At 45.5% G+C, this 20,386-nt stretch overlaps 1 long non-coding RNA gene across 5 annotated transcripts; it reads right to left on the reverse strand.

The window, feature by feature from the left end:
• Window positions 1-2,369: 2,369 nt before the first annotated feature.
• On the reverse strand, window positions 2,370-20,308 carry LOC109443419 (uncharacterized). Of its 5 annotated transcripts, none has more exons than XR_012489547.1 (6): window positions 20,129-20,308; window positions 19,817-19,926; window positions 19,143-19,191; window positions 13,516-17,360; window positions 11,750-11,819; window positions 2,370-6,726 (listed from the first exon to the last, which is right to left on the reverse strand). It is a non-coding gene; the product is annotated as an uncharacterized LOC109443419 (long non-coding RNA). The 5 variants fall into 5 exon arrangements; XR_002136680.2 differs by having other exon boundaries at window positions 13,516-13,647; window positions 15,759-17,360; window positions 19,880-20,305; XR_012489545.1 differs by having other exon boundaries at window positions 19,880-20,307.
• Window positions 20,309-20,386: the final 78 nt, after the last annotated feature.

Here is a 20,386-nt window from a genome sequence, read left to right on the forward strand (position 1 = left end):
ACAAAAAGGAAATGAAAACAAAAAGAAGATGAAGTGGGAATTTAACAGATTAAAAATAAAGTCTCAACCAACAGCAATATATGAACTTTCTCTAAATACTGATTCAAACCTGCTGATCTCAAAATTTTTAGGATAATCAGGGAAATGTGACCACTGAATCAAATTATGATAATCGATAAAATTAAGGAATTACTGTCAGTTTTGTTTTTAATTTTTTAAGAGTGATAATGCTAATTGTGGTATGTGTTTGTTTGGTTTTTTTTTTAAAGAATCCCTTCCTTTGAGATATATGTATTGAAATTGTATGGATAAAAAAATATGCTCTCAAGGATTTGCTTCGCAAAATATGGGTGCAGGGTTTGGGTGGCTAGAAATGAAACACAATTGTCCATGAGTTGATCATTGATGGCTGGTTTATGGATATTTGAGTATTTATTGTACTGTTCTCTCTAGTTTATGTTTGAATCTTTTAATATAAAGAAAAGTCCTGTGGTGATCATTTCTCAACACATACAAATACCAAATCATTATTTTGTACCCCTGAAACTAATGTTATACGTCAATCATTTCTCAATTTTAAAAAGATGAAATTTTCAAAAAAGTTCTTTCCTCCATATTTTACAGTTTGCCAAGAGCTTTCACACGTTTTCTTGTTTGAGATTACCACCACTTGGTAAGAAACCTAATATTTCCATATCCATTGTACAGCTGGTGAGGCTAAGAGGTCAATGCTTTAACCCAGGTTTCATATATTCACTGTGCACAATGTAGATTCTAGGGTCTAGGTGAGAGAGAACCTTTTTTAGTCTCTCTGCAAAAGTTCAGTCTCTGCACATGCCATGTCTGCTCCCTCTTGAGACCCCAAATGCCTTTGACTTATGGGGCTGCTACGCTATTAGCCGATAAGCTTCATGAAGACAGGATCCTGCCTATTTGTTCACCACTGTTATCAGCAAAATTCAGCCAAGTCTGGAAACATAAGAAACACTCAGGGAATAATTACTGAATTGATGGATAAAAGAATGAATGGCAGTAACTGCGATATCTTTCTTATAACGGGAAGCAAATTGTTGAGAGAATAATACAGATTTTAGACAGAAAGAGCAGTGTTTAAAGCTGGCCACCCACAAGAGGTATGACCAGGACAAAGGACTTCACTTTCTGAGCCTCTATTTCTTCATGCGTGAAATGAGGATAATAACAGCACCTTCTTTGAGATTCTCTTAGGGTGAAATGAGATAAAGTATGTACAAGGCTTAGCATTTCACAATAGCTCAAACATGTTTGCTATTATTAGCAATCATTATCAAGGATGTAAACTAGTCAAGTCTCAACCTTCTCTCCAATCCATTAAATGATTTCTTATTGGTCAGTAATGAATGCATAAGTGGAAAAAATTGATGAGAAATCTTAGGCTTGGAGGCCTGTGCTAGGAATTAAGAGTTAAAAGTACAGCACATCACTGAACTCTACACAAATTAGGGCCATTTATCTAGAATTTCTCCCATCTCTGGTTGAATGCATAGACTACATCCCGACAGATGTCCCCATGCGTGCAGAGAACGGACTCCAAGCTGGCATCTCAGCCGTGCCTTCAGTCAGTCGTTTCTGCTCTCTGAGGCCAGCTGCTTTGGGTGCTGAGACGAGACCATCAGATCCCACAGCCGTGGTCTACCTCTCACTGTGAAGTGGGTCCCCTGGTCAAATGCTATGTTCCGTGGGAACATTTATTTGCCTGTGGGGAAGGCATTCTGTCAGTTTCCTGACCGTGGTGCTGGCTGAGGCTCTCAGAGCAGAAAAGGCATAGCTCAAAATAGGGTTAATTGCAAAGCTTTTCCATGGCCACTGTTTGGAAATGTCACTCCAGAGCATGGCTGTGATGCAGTCGCCATCCTGTTTTGAGTTGCATCCTGAGCCCAGCCATCCCTAAAGCCAGCTTGGGCATTTTTCTCCTGCTCCTGCTGTTCATACGGGCCCCCATATGACCACAGATCTGAGCAGAGGGAGGGGCACTGCGGCCATGTGGTTATGTGCCGGTGACGCAGGTCCTCAGGTCTTGCTCAGATTTGATTTGGGATGTGGCCTTTCCACCTTATAAAGGATTGCCGCCAAGCATGCCCAAAGTTACGACTGGGTGAGTCTCACAGAACCAGCTAATGATGGCAGTTCTATATATATGATTACTTGGTGTTTTGTAGCCAACCATTCTATCTCTACCAGGGCCCGGTAGCATGTCAAGAGCTGTGTTTTTGCTTTTGGTTAACGTGCATAGTTGTATTAGGGGTCTCCGGAGGAAGAAACAGAATCAACAGGATGCATATAGATTTATATATAGAAAGAGGTTTATTTTAAGGAATTGGCTCACCGGATTACAGAGGCAGGCAAATCCCAACATCTGCAGGGTGAGTCAGCAAGCTGAGGACCCAAGAGAACGGATGGTATAAGTACTGGTCCAACAAGTCCACAGGCCTGAGAACCAGGAGAGATGATGGCATAGTTTCAGTCCAAAGGCCGGCAGGCTTGAGACCCAGAGGTTTCAGTTCAATCCTGAAGGTGGGAAAAAGCCAATGTCCCAGTTCAAAGACAGCCAAGCAGGAAGACTTCTGTCTTACTCGAGGGAGGGTCAGCTTTTTCAGTCTATTCAGGCCTTTCAACTGATTAGATGAGACCCACCTGCCTGAGGGAGGGCAATCTGCTTTACTCATTCTACCAATTTAAATGTTACTCTCATCCAAAAGCACTCTCACAGAAACACCAGGATAGTGTGTGACCAAATATCTGGGCACTCCATGGCCCAGTCGCATTGACACATCAGTGTGACATCACAGTAATTCTTTGCTGTGGCTGGCACAGCTTTGCTCCAGAATCCCAGGACCTAACTGTTGTGAACCTCTCACTGGGGCTTGCCATCATCTCTGTCCTGCCTCTTCCCCATCATTGCTAGTACCTCCAACACCATAAAGGCCGCCAAATATTTCAGGCTTCATGGGCCATCTGTGCTCTTTTGCACATTCTTCTTTGATTTTGTTGTCATTGCTTTACAAACCTTTAAAAATGTACAAACCATTCTTAATGAAGGGCCAGAGGAAAACAGGCTAGGGACAGCTGTGGGTGGGATTTGGTCCCCGCTGTAAAGAAATATTTCACCCATTCCATTTTCACGTGAACTCTTCCTAATTCTGTTCCCTCATTGGGATAGGAAACAAGAAGAAACGAAACGCATTTGCCAAACCCATGGCAGTCCATCATCTACCTGAAGCCTTACACATCTGCTCTGGCGGTGAGGCCACACCCAGCACAGCAGCTCAGATTGGGGCAGCTCTGGCTGCACGTGCCCGTGCTTACGTGCAGCCAGGGGCCGCACTCTTTCTGAGGGGCCGGCCATGCTTAGCATCCTAACTGTAGGTGTGAAGCAGCAGTCTTACTGGTTACCTTCCTGTTTACCACCCACACATGCCCTGTGGGTCAGGTGTCCTTGGCTGCCCCTCCTACCACTGTTACACTCATTGTGGCCCTGCTTGTGGCAAGGGCCGCCAGCTGGCTTTTATTGCCCAGGCCCCTGTCATCTCCGTCACGATTAGCAAGCTCCAGCTTGGTGGCTGCCTCACCCAGTCAGCGCTGGCCTGCAGAGACAAGCAGCTGAGTGATGTGGGCCCCCTTGCCCAGTGCATGCCCGATGGCTGTGGGGAATGGTGTGTCCTCTGGGTCCTTTCATGGAATATAGTCCTTGGTGGGTCTTCTGGCCTCTCAGAATAAATCCCAACAGCATCCCTACTTCCCTGTACTGTGGAGTCTTTTCCTCCGTTGGCTTCAGCAACCCATGCAGTTGACCTTCATGCAGAGTGAGACACGGCTTTCTCTTGGCTTCCAAGAGCCCCCCTGGAAGCCAAGTGTGTTTGCCCCTTTCCCTGGGGTCTGTGCCCAGGTATGAAACCCATGTCCCAGGGAGTCCCTCCAAGTCAATACATTCTTGCTCATCAGTCTTACAGCCTGGCAGCCACAGAGGAGACGGGGCAGCTCCTGGAGTGGGCAGGACCTGTTGCCTCCTGAGGGCGGGGGTGGGGGGCTTCTGCATTGTCCCCCCCCGGGGCAACTGCTAGTTCTCAGTAGGGAGGGATGGGCCACCTCTGCAGGCTTTGAAGGCTCAGGAAGTCTGAAGAGCCACATTTCTCAGGGGCATCCACCTACATACCTCTGCCCTGTGTTTCAGGTGCCAGGCTTTTCCAACCTTATCCCTGATTTTAGCACGGGAGACCTGCCTTGGCTGAGCATCCAACATGTCCGGAGCTCAGGTTTCCAACAATTAGGTCATCAGCCTGCCGCCCAGCAGCGTCTGCTCTTGCACAGCTGTAGATTCCTGAATCAGCACACTGTCTGCGACGTTCCTTTCCACAGGGACATTCTCCAAGGTCACCACCAGTAAACTGTCTAACAGTTGTGCCAGGGACTAACCATACCACACACACCACTCAAGATGGGTCCTCATTGCAGGCCAGGCAGTGGGTGAGCCAGTCCCCAGGCCCCACCCATCTCATGACCTGCTTCTTCAGACCCCTTCCAGGATCAACTGTCTGTGTGGCTCCTTTTGGAAACAGACGCCAAGACATAATTAGAAATGCCAGAATTAGTGGTGGTAACACCTGTGAAAACTAAAGGGGCGAGGGACTTAGAAGGAGTCGGCAGCAAAAGCCTGCAGAGTACGATACAGGTCTGGCACCTGTGAAAGGAAGGCGCACTGGGCAGGAAAAGCCTCTGAGTCTGGTGATGGGGATGGACAATTTTATGGGTCACCTTGACTGGGCCACGGATGCCCAGATACCTGGTTAAACATGATTTCCGGGTGTGTCTGTGAGGGTGTCTCTGGGTGAGATTGGCATTGGCTGATCAGAGCAGATGGCCCGCCCCTATGTGAGGGGGCATCACCCAATTTCTTGAGGGCCTGCATAGACCCAAAAGGTGGAGGAAGTCCTCTGGACCTGGGCTAGAATCGACCTTGGCTCTCAGGCCTTGGAACCGCACCACGGGCTTTCCTGGTCTCAGGCTTGCAGACAGTAGGTCATAAGACTTTTCAACCTCATTATCACACACGCCAGTTCCTTATAATAAATCTCATTTTATATATATATATATGTCTATATAAATATATATGCAGGTATATAGGTATATGGATGTGTCTCTTATTGGTTCTGTTTCTCTGGAGAACCCATGCAGTGCTGTCTGGGCCAGTCCAACAGGAAAGTCGAGAACAAGGATTGGAAGAGTCTCGCATTGAGCCAGAACGGCCGGGCCTTAGTCTCCCCACCACGTTCAGTCATTAGCGGCAGCTGCCCAGGAAGAGGGTGTTGTCAGCTGGAACACTGGCTGATCCCACAGGGGCAGCTGCTAGAGTCTGTCACATCCCTGTACTCCTTATGGCAGGTTCGCTTCTCAAGGATGACCTGAGCACACACCTCCTGGCTGCCACCATGGCTGACAGACAAGGCGCCCACCTCTTATTTCATCTTCCCTCACAGTCCTTGGTGGCCATGGCCCGGCCGTGGCACCCTTCTCACTGCTCCTGGAGCACAGGCTTTCCCACCTCAGGCTTTCGCACGTGCGGCTTCTCCTACCTGCAGCGCCCCACCCTTCTCACGGCTGCCGGCTCCTGCCATTCAGGTCTCGCCATGAATGTTACCTCCTCGGTGGAGCCTCCCCTGGTCCCCCAATATAAAGTGACCCGTCCTTTCCCGTTATGCGCTACCACATCACCTGTCTTCTGCACGCACATGTCACTACCTGAAATGATTCTGTTTAGCGCTCCTCATGGGTGCAGGTACAGCATTTGAGCATTCGATGCTATGTCCTCCGTGCCTAGAACAACACAGCGTATGTGTCAGTGTTCAGACAATATTTGCTGAATGAATGAATCATAGAAAGAATTAAAACCTTCAGATGGTGATAGGATGAAATCTGAACATCACTCTTCCCCCAATAACAGTGCTACAAAACATCTGTAAGACTGACCCCGAAGTCAGGGTCTTCTTCCCAGCAGAAGCTTGCTGCCTGAAGCTCACATGCTCACATGCCATACGTAGACAGTCGAGACGTGACTCTCCATCTGTGTGCCACAAGGGCCTGCAACCTGGATATCACAGCACCTGCTGTTGTATCCAAATCCGAAGGGTTTTGTGATGGTCCACTTTAATTCAGTCAACAAGTATTTATTGCTGGTTGACTTGTTGCCAAACACGAATCCAGGCCCTGAGAATACAGCAGTGAGCAAAGCAGATGAAAAGGCTTGTCCTTGTGGAACTGACATTAAATAATTTCAAACATGTGAAATGCCTTGAACGTTGCTCGATTTATAGGAATAGCTCAAAAATCATTAGTTATGATTATGACCCTTATCAATCTATTTAATATGTGTATATAAAATAAGCATTCCTAAGTTTTTTTTAAATAATAGGTCACTTTTCTCTGTGGACTTAGCCAGCAGAAATGAGGCAGAAATTTTTTGCCATGTGGTTCTTTCACCGGGCATCCTTCAGAGTCGGGTGCTCAAATCACCTGATTGGAAAGCCTGTGAATTTAGGCTTTGTCGTTTTGCTAATTTGTGCTGCAGCCAGTGAGGAAAAGTCACAGAGAACTTTTCATTTCCTTTTTGTTTGGTTTTTGTCTTCTTTTCTTGTTCAAGTGGTTTGGTCTTCACTCCCTCCTTGAAAACACCAAAAAAGGGTGGGATGTTTCCTTAAAGAAAATGCAAAGAGAGACACGTTTTAAGGACACACAGACGGAACAGGAGCTGCAGAAAATGGAATGGTTCTGCTTTGGAAGGGACTGGAACACTGTGGAGGACAGAAGCAGAACCTGAGGGTCAGCGGCAGCCCCCCCAGGACCTCAGCAGCACGTGCTCTTGCTCTTCCTGGGGGGGGGTTCCCCAGTTCACTCCCACCTCTCCAAGGTCAGCTGTTCCCTGCACACTTATTTGTTCTCCACCAGTCATTTTGCCTTCCTCACTCTCTCCTCAGTGTCTTTTTAAATTTTGCTTCTGCTTAGTCACAGTGCAGTTCCTGTTTCCAGAACACTCATGAACCTTTGTGGCCTCCACTCTACTGCACAGCCCCATTCCACATCCAGTGTGCTAACACCCAAGATATCAGTTTCCGTGTTCAACTGTCACAAAGAGGAAGCCTGCTCTGCCAGGCTCCGCTTTCTCACACCACTGCCCACCACAGGCCCGGAGCCTGCGGTTTAGCAGCACTGAGTCAAGTTGTTGTCTCTGGTCCAATCAGCTGCGATGAGAAGTTCAGGCAGAACTGCCATGTGCCTCAGCAATGATTGGTGGGCCCAGCCATCATTCAGCTGTTCTGGGGCGGGCCCGAGAATTTGCATTTCTAACAAGTTCCCAGATGTCAGTGGCACTGCTGACCACGACCATTTGTAAACCACTGCTTTCCTAAAATAAACCACTAGCCCTACCCTCCAGTACCTGTGCTGTGGGGCATTTTGCCCAGGAATGCCACGGGCGTGGCCAGCACCATGACTGACAACTCCAGCACAACCTATAATTTTCTTCTCCATACTTAGCATCCAGTTATCTTTCTGATGTTCCTGGCAGTGGTGAGTGGAGAGAAAGATGAGAAGAAGCCAGAATGGCACCAAAAGAAGTTCAGAGCAAGTAAAAGATGCTTTATGTGCCTTTGGAAAAGAGAGAGGAAGGACTAACATAAGAAATCAGTCATGGTTCCCTTCTTGCTTTCGTAATGTTTTAAGTCAAGTAAAATGAAGGAGAATAATAATCCCAACTTTGTCAAGAAGGAGAGCTCAGTTGTAAAGGGAAGTATACATATGTAATATATATATGGTGCCCCCAAAAAAGTATACACATTTTAAGAAAGGAAAGCTGTTAAAATTGTAATACGCAATATACACTGATAACAAAAGATGAATATGAGTCACGTTTGACTTCTGCAATGACAAGAGGTACTCAAAGTGGTTCCCATCAGCGTCCAGACACTTCTGATTATGGCAAACTACTGCTTGAGCAACGTTGGCCAAAGTGTCTGTTTGTACACATATAGTATATATCAGATGGTCTTACCACAGCAGATTTAGTTGTAGTGTCCATTTGTTTTGAAAACAAAAACAGTATGTTAGCAGAGGATATTAAACACATCAGACCTGTACAAATTTGAAAGGTACAAATGCCTATGACCTTCTCAAGCTTCAAACAAAACACGTAAATGAGCTCCCAGGCCTCATGATCACTCTTTGGTTCCCCAGGGATCTGTGACCCCAAGCTTGGTGACCACTGAGGAAGTAACTTCTTTCTGGGGAGACTAAAACTATCACCCCCACTTGGGCAGCCTTGCCTCATACAATAGAGCCCGGGATTTGTGTCAAAGGTTGGGCCTCGGGTCCCAGCGTCTGTTTAGGAAACTGTAGGTCTAGTCACTAAACTTCTCAGAGCCTGAGTTTCCTGTCTTGCCTACTTCATAATAGTACTTTATGGCGATCAATTGGGCAGGTGTAAGAAGGGAAAGAAACCTGGTTGGTATTATTGTGGCATCACTTTGATTCTGAGACACACTTCCATCCCACTGTATCATTTCTGAAATCTGGATGTATGCTGTGATCTATGGACACTTCTAATAAGACAGTGCTTCTTTTTTTCTCAAAAAAATGTCTTCAAAGCAGAGGTATATTTCAGCAAACAGTCTTAGAGTCAAGGAAACATGGCTTTACAGATTCCTCTAATTGACAAATAATATATGAATTTATCTTCTCTCCTTGTTCCTATCTCTTGAAATTTGCTGCTATAGTCTCTAAAAGAGAATGTCACCCTAGGCTACAAGAGAAGACTCTGCCAGGCAGAATAATGGCCCCCAAAGATGTCTGTGTCCTAATCTCAGAAACTGTGACTATGTTACCTGGCCAGAAGGATGTTGCAGATGTGATTAAGCTGAGGTCCTTGAGACGGGGAGAGTATCCTGGATTACCGGGGTATGTCCAATCTAGTCACATTGCATCTTAAAAGCAGCAGAACCCCTCCTGGCTATGGTCACAGGGAAAGGCGAGTATGGAAGAATGGTCAGAGAGGTGCAACATTGTTGATTTTGAAGGTGGAGAAAGGGACCATGAGCCAAGGAACGTGTGTGTCCTCTAGAAGCTAGAAAACGCAAGGAAACAGATTTTCCCCTAGAGCCCCCAGAAAGGAGCGCAACCCTGCTAGCACCTTTATTTTACCTTCGTGAGACCCACGTCGGATTTCTGACTATGGAACTGTAAGAAAGTAAATCTGCGTTAAGCTGCTGAGTGTGTGATCATGGCAGCAATAGGAAATTAACAAATAGGTGTTTCAGTCCTAGCATTATCACTGGAGGCAGGCTGGAAACCACAGGTGCACGGGGCATCCTCTGCAGAGTCAGGCGATGTGCTTTGGCTGAGACACAGCTGGACCATGGAGGGTCTGTGCAGGAAAGGGGACTCTGCCCCTCAACCACTTACCCTCAAGTTCTCCTTTGTGGCTAGGAAAGTGTAGGTGTCTTCGCATGGCGTAGGGGCAGGAATTGGAGAGTGATGATAACCATTTATGATTCAGGCAGAAACAGTCTGAGCTCTGATGCTGTTTATAAGAATTCAGAGAAATGCCCAGCCCCTGGAAGTCAGGGGGCCTCAGCTCTCCTTCTGAGAGACAGCCCCTGGAAGTCAGGGGGCCTCAGCTGAGAAACAGCTCTCCTTCTGAGAGACAGGAAGCCACAGGTCCCAGCCAGCCCCAGGCCAGGCAACCCAGAGCTCCTGGAGTCGTTTCCCAGACAGACTTCCCAGTTCCCTGTCCATAGATGTGATGCTGTCCTGCCTACAAAGCTGATTCTCTAACTTCAGCCCCCATCAGAATCCCCCGGAGGGCTGGTGAAAACACGGGTGGCTGGGCCCCACTCCTTGAGTGTCTGACTCAGTAGATCTGGGAATGCAGCTCAAGAATTTGCATTTCTGACAATTTCCCAACTAATACTAATGCTGCTGGTCTGAGGACCCCAGTTTGAGAAGCATGGGAACGCGGGGAATTAGGACTCAGGCAGTCATTGCAGCTTACAAGCTGAACGATCTTGGGCAATGTACTTAAATTTTGAAATTCTTCGCTTTCTTCATCTATCTTCTTAGGAGGGCTAATAAAACCCAGCTCTTAAGACCATGAAGAGGATTAACTAGAATGATCTCTGTAAAGCACTTAGCACATAGTAAGACCTCGCTAAATGGTTTCTGGTATAATGAGCTCACCGTTGTTATGATGAGTAAGGACAAGTTATTGAGTGTAACACGCAAAACACCAGAGGCACATCCCTGGATAAGCCAATGGCAGGAAATAAATGTCGGCTCGGAAACTGGCTCCTACAACTGTCAACATTTCTCAAGGTCTCCCACCCACGAAATACCATTTAACTTTGTAACTCAAGAGGACACCTGGAGGAAGAGTCTGAATAAAATGCTTCACCCACAAAACAGAATAAAGAGGAAGCAGAAAGTTTTCAAATCTTTTGAGAAAATTCGTCTAACAATAGAAAGAGGAAACTCATTTAGGTGTGATGCAATGGCTCTAGAAATGAATAGAAATAAACTGGGCCAGCAGCAAATTAATCTGAAAATAATTGCAGAAAAGAAAAAGGAACTGTGCCATGCTCACTCCTCTGGGAAATCTGACAAGAAAGGAAGGGTTTGGAGGGTTTTTTCCCCTCCCAGTTCTAGGATAATTGGTGTTACAATCATGTAAAAAACAACGTAAGTCGCCCCTGGGACGACTCCACTGTCCTTCCACTATGGGGAATTCTTTCTCTGGGTCACAGCAAGGGAAGAACAGGTCGGGTCATTGGGAAACCAGGACCTTCTTGTGATGTCCCCATAGAGAAGGGTCCCTGGTGAAACATGGCCGCAGGAATGGACCAGCCAGTAACTCAGTGGAATAAAACCCCACTACAATAAATAGTGGATGTATTACCGTTTGTACAGTAAAATTAGTATAATAAAAATATGCAGTAAAGAAGTAAGCAGACTTAGGACTTTAATTGGGCCTTCTGTTTGAAGCATACGAAGAAGAGTACAGAGCTGGTTAAGAGAACATGGGAAGTTTGCTAAGTTAGTTTAGTAACACCCGTGTGGTGATCCGAGTCGGTGAACCGGTCGCCCCTGGGGTCAGGAAACCAGGCCTCTCATCCCCGCAGGGCCTCTGTTTGGCTCTGTGATCTGGAAGCACCTGCAGATCTTTAGGTGTCTGTTCCTTCATTGGCAAAAGAAGGGACTGAGTAGATCACTCGAGTGAAGGGGGGGGTGGCATTGCTAAAATTTTCACTATCAAGTATCCTTTTATACAATTTCCCTTTCAACAGGAGGACTGCATGTTGTTAAATAACTTCATATAACCAGCTATTTAATTAAATACTTTTGCTTGCACCCCCTCCCTGCCTGCCCCAGGCAAACGCTCATCCCCTCTCTGTCTGTATAGACTTGTCCATTCTAGACATTTAGGAACCATATAACATGTACCCATCTTGACTGGTTTCTTTCACTTCACATAACATGCTCTATGTCTGTGTCAGTAATTTAGTTCTTTAATGGCGGAATAATATTTCATTGTATGGATAGCCCACGTTTTGTTTATCTGTTCATCAGTTGATGGACATTTGGGTTTGTTTCCACTTCTTGCCTATTATGAATATTGCTGCTATGGACCTGAGTGCACAGGTGTTTTCATTTCTCTTGGGTGGACACCTACCTGGGGCGTGAGAATCCAGGCATGTTGACGCCACGCTGTTTGCAGGCATGGTCGGCTTCTGAGGACTGGCCTGTCCAGGATACAGAGAACTTACTAGTTAGTACTGGATGTATCTTAATTTAACAAAAAAAAAATGTGAATGAATGAATTTCTCTTAATATATACAGTTACATATTAAATAATGAGGACCATTTAGTTTCTTTATAGTTCTTTAGGGATCTCCAGGATCACTTTAATGGACCCTTAGAGACCCAGATAGCCCATGCAAATAGAGACGCTAAGGAATATATGGACTCCATGGGGGTCTATATGACAAATATATATTAAGTGTCCACCATGTGCTAGGCTTTGTAGGAGAAACTGGGGAACCCAGGGAATCAAAGAACATAGCACTGGAGATTATTCTGAAAGCCACCCATGTATTCTAAGTTCTACCCAAATCTGCCCACTGTCTTTGCTACTGTGTGTTTTATGGATGCCAACATTTGCCCAATATGTGTCGTTAGCAGGGTGTCCCATCCTATGAACAAAAAGTTTCCTTTGCTTCCTGAACAGGTTTCTTCTCTATGGGGGAATGATAGAAACCCACGATTTCTTTCCCTCAAAAATGGACTTTAAAGGCAAACTCTACAGTTTCCTCATTTCCCCCAAGATTTTTCTGCTTTGACTACATTTTAAATGAAATAGTGACACAAAATAAGATCCATTTTTAATGGCTGCAATTAATCAGAATTTAATCACTTGCTGACTGGGTTATTCCACAAAACACATGGAAGTATTTTTCTTCTTCCTTTACTTTGTAGTATGGATTGGCATGTCACCAAGTGCCACACCATTGCTTCAAAACCTTGTTCCAATACAGATTAGCATTACGAGAAGTCTTTTTTTTCTCCCTTTTCTTTTTAATATTCGTACCTCTTCCCTTGTGATAATGCTCTGAAAATAAGTTAAGTGGAAGAAGAATGATGGCTAATTTAACCTGGGAACCTACTTTCTCATACTGATTTGGGATCAGAAGGTACACAATCTTTTTTTTTTTTTTTAAAGCAAGGACAAGCGTAACACAAAGATTTTTCTAACAGCAGCTTCTCTCTCACCCTACTTCTCACACCAAGTGAACTTTTCCATAACCAGAGAAAGTTAAACATTTTCCTTGTTCTGAAGGCCAACTGATTATTCAATAATGCACAAATTAAATATAATTAGCAGATACTCACCTGAACCATTTTTTTTTTTTGGAAAGACCAGATCTATTTAGTGCTTGTTCCTCCATGGAAATCTTTTCATTGAGGCTATTACAACATTTCCTCATTCAGGTACAAAACAGTATACTCAGAAACTTAGAAACTTGCTTTTCCTGTGAGTGAGATTCTTTTGGAAACAATAATCTTTCCCTTTTAACTATCCTTATTTATTTTTGATGATAAGAGTACTATTAATATATACTTAATTTTTCCCCCGAAGGAGCACTGATCTTTACAGAAGGGCTCATTGGCTCCAGAGGTAGCCAATTTTGTCTGTTTCCCAAGGTATTTCAGGTGTCGAGTGAGACTTAAACTGCCTTGAAAATACTAGATACACACTTTCTGCTTCCTTCTCCTTCTTCTCCTAAGAGGTGACACAGTTATAAATGTAAATAAAAGGGCTTGTCTGGGAGAGTGTTGAGAAGAGAAACTACTTAGAAGAAGCTATTTCCCTCCCTCACTTGCTTTATTATGGTCAATAGAAGTGTTTCAGTGACAAAGGGTCGTCTTGACAATGCATACCTTTAAAGGAGAAATAGTCCAGGGTGAACCGTCAGGTGCCGGATGGATGGTGAGGAAGGAAGGCAGGCCAGAGGACTCAGACAGCACCCAGGCAATGTCCGGGGTCACAGATGCTAGGTCTGCAAAATATTACTGGAAAGAAGCAATAATGAGGGAAACGGAATGAAAGACAAGCTGAGGACTACAAGCTAGGATTACGAAGCAGCCAATCTTCCTCTTTGTTACCCTCCAAACACGGTGTTTGAGATTCCTCTGGAGGGTGGAAGGAAGGTAGCAATAGAGAGAAAGGCAGACAGCAAAAGCATGTTGCACTCGACCGGGTCTTTGCTCCTCTCCCCGGAGACAAGCACAGCACCTGTAGAGGGCGTAGTACCGATTTCGTATACAGCCAAGCCCTTAAGGAACCAACAAAACAAGTGTTCCTATAGAGAGCCCTCCACCTGTCCCCCATCCTCTCCGACCCCTCTTCCTGGGCTGACTCTCCCTAACGAATCTGCTTTATGAAGGATTGACCTCAAACTCTCCATCTGGGTTCAACTGATGGTATAGGTTACCCATATCCTAAAACTACAATTAGAGGGAACTATTTCTTTAAATCTGGGAACAAAATTAAGTGGGAACAAAAGGAAGCAGCAACGTTGCTTGAGTCTGGGGACACTGATACAGCACAGGATGTGAAACAGCTCTCTATTCTGCTTGCCTGGTAACTAAACTGAGTGCAAGTCAGTGCTGGGTCACTGATTAGGTCTACTGGTCATTAAATCACTTTCCCAGGAGAGGGACCAAATGAAGCCTCTGAAAATTCTCAAGCTTCCCACTTCCCTTTTCTCATGCACAATTCCCTTTGCTTTCCTGGTTGACTTGAAAATACCCTAAGAAGGATACATTGCAACAATCGGATTCCTCATGACTTGGAGACTGCTGACACTAAAGGTGCCTCGCTATATAGTACCCAGCTTATCTTGCATTTTACCTAAAACGTTAAATGTAGATTTAAAAAATAATTTCTTGCACTTAACTATCACTTTCAAAGATAAAGTAACTCTCAAGCATAACTGTAAAATGACCACAAAGATGGTCATAGAAATATCTATTAATGTGGCAAGATTGTAGATAGCTTTTTGAATAAGTATAAATACATTTATATACATATATACACACATATATGTTTATGTATATACTTTGGATTAAATAGATACGCAGACATCATGAGGTTCCACTTCTAAATACTTTATGGTACCTTTCCTATGGAAAAGCACATTCTCCTACATAATCACAATACCATTATCACACCTAAGAAAACTAATAATTCTACACTTTTCCTTAATATATAGTGTTGATGCCAACTTTTCCAGTTCCTGAAAAATGTCTTCTATCGATTTATTTCTGTATTTCTTTTAATCTAGGAGCCAATCGAGGGTCACATGTTGCATTTCATTACAATGTTTGTTTCAGTCTTTTTTAATCTAAATAGTTCTCCCGCCATTTTTTCTTTTTTCATGACGCTGATTTTTTTTAAGAGCCCAGGCCCATAGTCTTGTGGAATGCCCCACATTCTGGGTATGTTTGGTGGCATCCTCAAATATTTCTGGCAAGAACATTTCATATGTGATGTTGGGTGCTACTTATAGAATTGTATCAGGATTCAAAGCCTATCTGCTTGTCCCAGTATTGTTGGTGGTCGGCTTGATCACTTGGCTAATGTGGGAGACAGCCATACTGCTTCTTCACTGTAAAGCTCCATTTTTCGCTTCATAATTAGTGGGCAGCATGGGGGCTGATGTTTAGGACCATATCAATATCCTGTTCCTACCAACCTTTCATCCTGGGGGTTTGGCATCTATTGATACCTTTGTCTAAATAAATTCATACACTGGAAGCTGCAAAATGGTGATTTTCTAATTTTATTCTTCTTTCTACATGTACTAGCTGAATTCTTCTGTAAAAAGAGCTTTCTGTTTTTCTTTTGACAACCAGATTTCCTTTCAGTTCAAACACTCAGCTAAGATAATAAGGCCTTTTCCAAGACTTCCTCAAGTCTCCAGATCCCGCTCGGTTCCCAGAGCAATTTAGGATGACAGTCTTGCCGATGTGAAGCAGGAGACGGGGTGGGGGAGGGTGTCTGAGTGGATAATCAGCCCTGGGTACTTATTACCCAGGTAATAACATGTGAAACGGTGCTGCATGTTTCACAGGCAGAGAATGTGGAAGAAAGAAAGTAATCGTGTTCTTTGTCTGCTTACATGGTCCCAGACGAGGTCGGCAGCAAAATCAGAGATGGTATCGCCGTCACTTCCATGTGGTATAAAGTGGTAGTAACTGTTTATGTTTGTCTTCTTCTGTAGCTACTATGTTGCCTTCTGGATCCTACATCACTGGCGATGTGTCCATGGTCCCTCCACGTGCAAGGTTACTGACCAGCAGCCTCTTTGAAGCTCCAGACAAGGATGGTGAGTGTAGGGCTGCTCCCTGTTCTGGCTTCCCTCGGCCTCACAGGATGCCCAGAGCTTGGGATCGGGAAACACATCTTACCTTTCTTGGCTCCACAGCAAACTGGTGTCTTCTGCTCTTGTTCAAACACCAACTACACTGTTCCCATCTCAAGTAGGGCTGTTGTGCATCTATGGATCACTTCTTCTGGTCACCCTTGTGGCTCCAATAGTCACCTAGCCGGAGCTGAGCTAGATATTAGAAGGGTACACAAATATAGGATCTGGTCCCTATATTCAAGGAGTTTATCTGGTTGGAGAGACAATATCACAAAGATGCCGCTGAAAGATAATCTAGTCTTCTGGGAATGTCTACCAGTGAATTTTGGGGGACTGGTACAAGAAACTGCAAGAACTGCTGCTAACATTTTGCATATCTGTGTTGTGCTGTGCAGATGTCCATGGGTTTTATAAGATCCTCAGAAAGGGCTGGGATTCCATCCCGCCACCACACGCAGTTAGCAATGACCGGGAGAGACGAGTCGGAGGACTGGCTGTACAGTAGCTATTTCTCTTTACTGATAGTTCTCAGGTGCAATGGCGGTTTATCACACACCTGCGCCAAAAAATAGATTGAAGTCTACGACTTTAGTGTCAGTCGTTCTGTGCTGATGACAGAGTGACCTGGAGAAGCTATTAATTGAAGCACGCCAGGCTCATGGGACAGCTATAGGCGATTCAAATCTTTTGCCCAAGAGAAACCTGGGATTATCATCTGAAGTGTGGTTTGGAGCCGAGCACTGCATTAGGACATCAGCATTTTCTCCATGCTTGTTGCTCGCATTCTCTGACTTCGGTATAGCTTCAGTGAGCTTGCAGGGCCCTTTCATGTCCAATGACTCGTTTGATCCAGTGAGGTGAGCAGGGCAAGGAGTAGCGGCTTCACGCTATCATAAAACGGAGTCTTGGCAGGGTTAGGTGCCTGGCTAGGGGGACGTGGAGGTGAGGGTGCAGCTGGATGTCAAGCCCACTTTTTCTGACCCCTGCTTTCTCCAGCATATCTTGCTCTCTTAATCAGGGTAATGTTTGAGGACGGGCTTCTCGGCAGGTCATTCGGATACAGTTTTCAGCTGTGTAGTGCTGATGAGTCCCTGTTTCTATTTGTCTGGTTTCCCGTGGGGTAGGCTGGTGTGCTGGTTTCAGATGTTCTTCCCACTTCTGCTCAGACTATGACATTATGCTGATTCTACAAAGCCCTCCCACTTCCCTGCATGGGCATTGACCAGGGCAAAGTAATAAGTGGCAATGTCCAGGGCTGGTCATCATTCGGAATCTGAGCTGTGGAATCAGGTTCTTGGTTTTCCAGGCCAGCGTTGTCCAAAAGCACATGAGTCACACATGTCACTTTGTAATTTCCTAGTTCATTAAAAAAAAGTAAAAAGAAAAGCAGGTGAAATGAATTTTAATCTACTTTATTTAACCCAATAGATCCCAGGTATTATCATTTCAACATGTGATCAACGTTAAAATTACTAATGAGATAGTTTGCTCTTTTTTGTACGAAGGCTTTGAAACTCAACATATATTTTACACCTGGTTCATGTCTCAGTTTGCCACATCTTAAGTGACAAAATGATTAGTGGCGACTGTGTTGGGAAGCACAGGTCTAGCAAATTTTTCCAAGAAAAAGAAACCCTTTTCCCTCTATTGATAATGGGGAATGAGTTGGGCAGTGGCCTTTTTGTTTTTTTGAATGACATACGTCATCATCAATCATACATCCTCACAGAGAACTTCTTAGCATCACAGCAAAATGTGCCAAACTACTTTCTAGTGAACAGATAGCTTCTAGAACCTGATGCCAATTGCAACCTGTTGAATGGGATCATTCACACATACGCACAGGTGAGGAAACAGTGTGTGATGTGGGTGGGCTACAAGATTTGTGCGTTCAAAAAATATGTTCACCTAGCCCACCGTATGTATGGCACACCTCCTGTTAAAACATTTCTTTTAAACAAACTTTTTTCTTTTTTCACATTATCTACTAAAATGTGCAGACAGAGGATGAAAGTTTGCTGGATTGGGGAGGTAGAGAACACAAGCACGAATAAAACAGTCTCTGCCTTCAGTGAAACTTGTGATGTGGGAGGGAAGACAGTGGATAAAGTTGCTAAGGCTCCAGTGTCCACTGTATGGTGAGGATGAAAAGCACCCCACTCCAGCTCTCAAGCAAGGCCAAGTTCTCTTCAGAAGAACCACATTAAAATTTCATTGTGTTTCTGAATTAGAAGCACATGAAATAATTACCCTTTTAGTATTTACCAGTTCTATCAGCATAGATTGATTTGGTGAATTTGTTGAAAAAAGAGAGCCAAAAACCCTTTAAAAATGGTTTGTTTTCATGGGGGAAAAGGAGAGGGAACAGATGGGAAAGCGGTGGACCCCTTTGTTTTTACAAGATGGGGGAGTTTCTTGAGGATGGGGAGTGGTAGCTTGAGGCATCAGGTGCGTAGCTTTAGTGCCTAGTGACCAGGGGACAGTGCTAAAAGAGAGGAGGGGAAGAGGGACTATAATAGACATGAACTCTGTGTACTGCAGAGCTTTGCCCATTCCTGGATGGGTATGAACTGATTATATGAGCAGATACATACAATGCAAATGTTTACATTGGGGAGGCTGTGACGGGTAGTAGTTAAGGTCCAGGGTTTGGGAGTCAGACAGCCCACCCCCTGTGTGACTTTGGGGAAGTTACTTAACATCTCTGTGCCTCAGTTTTCCCGTAAGTAAAAAAAAAGGATTCATTAATAGGATTTCATGAGATAATATACAGAAAGAACTTAGAACAATGCCTGGCACATGGCATGTACCCAATAAATGCTAGGTGTTATTTTTGGCATTATTATGTCAGTAATAGTTATTAGCTATGGTGCTCCCCTAATTGGTTCCTGAAGCTTCACAAGACTGTTGACTCTATATCAAGCAATCCTGATAGAAAGTAGTGAAATTCAAATGGTTTTCTCCTAAGATGGCAAAACTGGGGCAAAGAGATGAAAAGGACTTGCCCACGGGCTCAGCGGCTGCTTCTAAAGTGGCGAGGGAGGCCGCTTAAGGCAGTGCGGACGGATTTCCCCAAAGACGAGGACGTAGTACACTCCCAGGCGGGAACTGGGATGCAGGCTGCACGACTTAACTAACCGCGTCATCTCGGGAAATCAGTTAATTTCTCTGAGCCCTCGGTGTGCACCTATCACATAGGGATGAAAACACTTGCTTAAGGGGTGTTAAAGCTCAAGTAACACGATGCACGAAAAGTGCACGCAGTCTGGGTTCAATAAAAATCGGTCTATTACTATTACTATTATTATTATTTCTAAAGCAGACCCTATGCGCCTGCCGGGATGCTGCGACGTGTTTTGGCTCACCGCCGTGCCCCAGCGCCTAGCACAGTGCACGGCACACAGCAGACACTCAGGAAACGTTTGTGGAATGAATGCACGTCGTCTGAGGACGGGAGCTCAGCCCTTGCCCTCTTTCCAAAAGCCCAGCACGAAGCAGCCTGTAGCCCAGAGCGCAGGCCCTTCTTGGTAGGGGCTGAAACCCACCTGGTCCCTGACGCCCGTCGGAGCTGCGCGGGGCGCCCCGCCTGCAGGCGCACCTCTGCGCAAAAGGCTGTCTCGCAAGCCCTGTTTTTCTCGTTTGCGGTTTATTTATTTAAGCATTTGAGCTCCCAGGAGTAGAGGGTCTGCCTGAAGCAGGGTCAGGACCGAGGTCGCGGTCTGTATTTATTCTCCGCGTCCCCAACTCAGCGCGGGCAAGTCGCCACACGGCTGCTCTATTTGTGCCCGGGAAGGAGAGCTCGTGTGCTTTACCTCCTGCGGGGCGAGGAAGGGCACGCGCGGTTCAGCTTAGGAAAGTGCTCTCGAGCCACTTGCCTGCGTGTCCCCCGCGTGCGTGGACCGTCGCTTCCAGACTTAGTTTCCTGCGTAAACCGAGCACATTAAATAAAGACAACCTCGCGCCTTTAATCCTTGACCACAAACACTGGCGTTGTTGTGCCCCGGATTTCTGAAATTCTTGGCTCTGGACTCCAGGCGGGAGGAGGAGGAGGGAGGGTACCAGCTTGTAAAAACTTCCCAAAGCAGAAAGCCGAGCTGTTCCCCACCCCCGGCTCCCAGCAATACCTGGGTTTAAGGGAAAGGGGGCGGCTGGAGGAGGAGGATCCCCAAAGGTTAGGGGCGCCCCCCAGGGGTGGCTGTCTTGGGTGGCGTGTTCCAAGCCCAGCCAGCTGCAAACCAAGAGCAGAGTTCGCAGCCGGGACGCCCCGCAGGACGCCCCTCCCCGCCCTCGTCTATTTAGAGCCTATCCTGGAGCCCGAGGGATTCTGGGGCTTGTAGTCCATCCGGCAGCCCGCGGCGCCGCCGTGACCTCCGCCTCGGACT

Source organism: Rhinolophus sinicus, linkage group LG10, assembly GCF_036562045.2.
Source record: "Rhinolophus sinicus isolate RSC01 linkage group LG10, ASM3656204v1, whole genome shotgun sequence".
Lineage (NCBI taxonomy): Eukaryota > Metazoa > Chordata > Mammalia > Chiroptera > Rhinolophidae > Rhinolophus > Rhinolophus sinicus.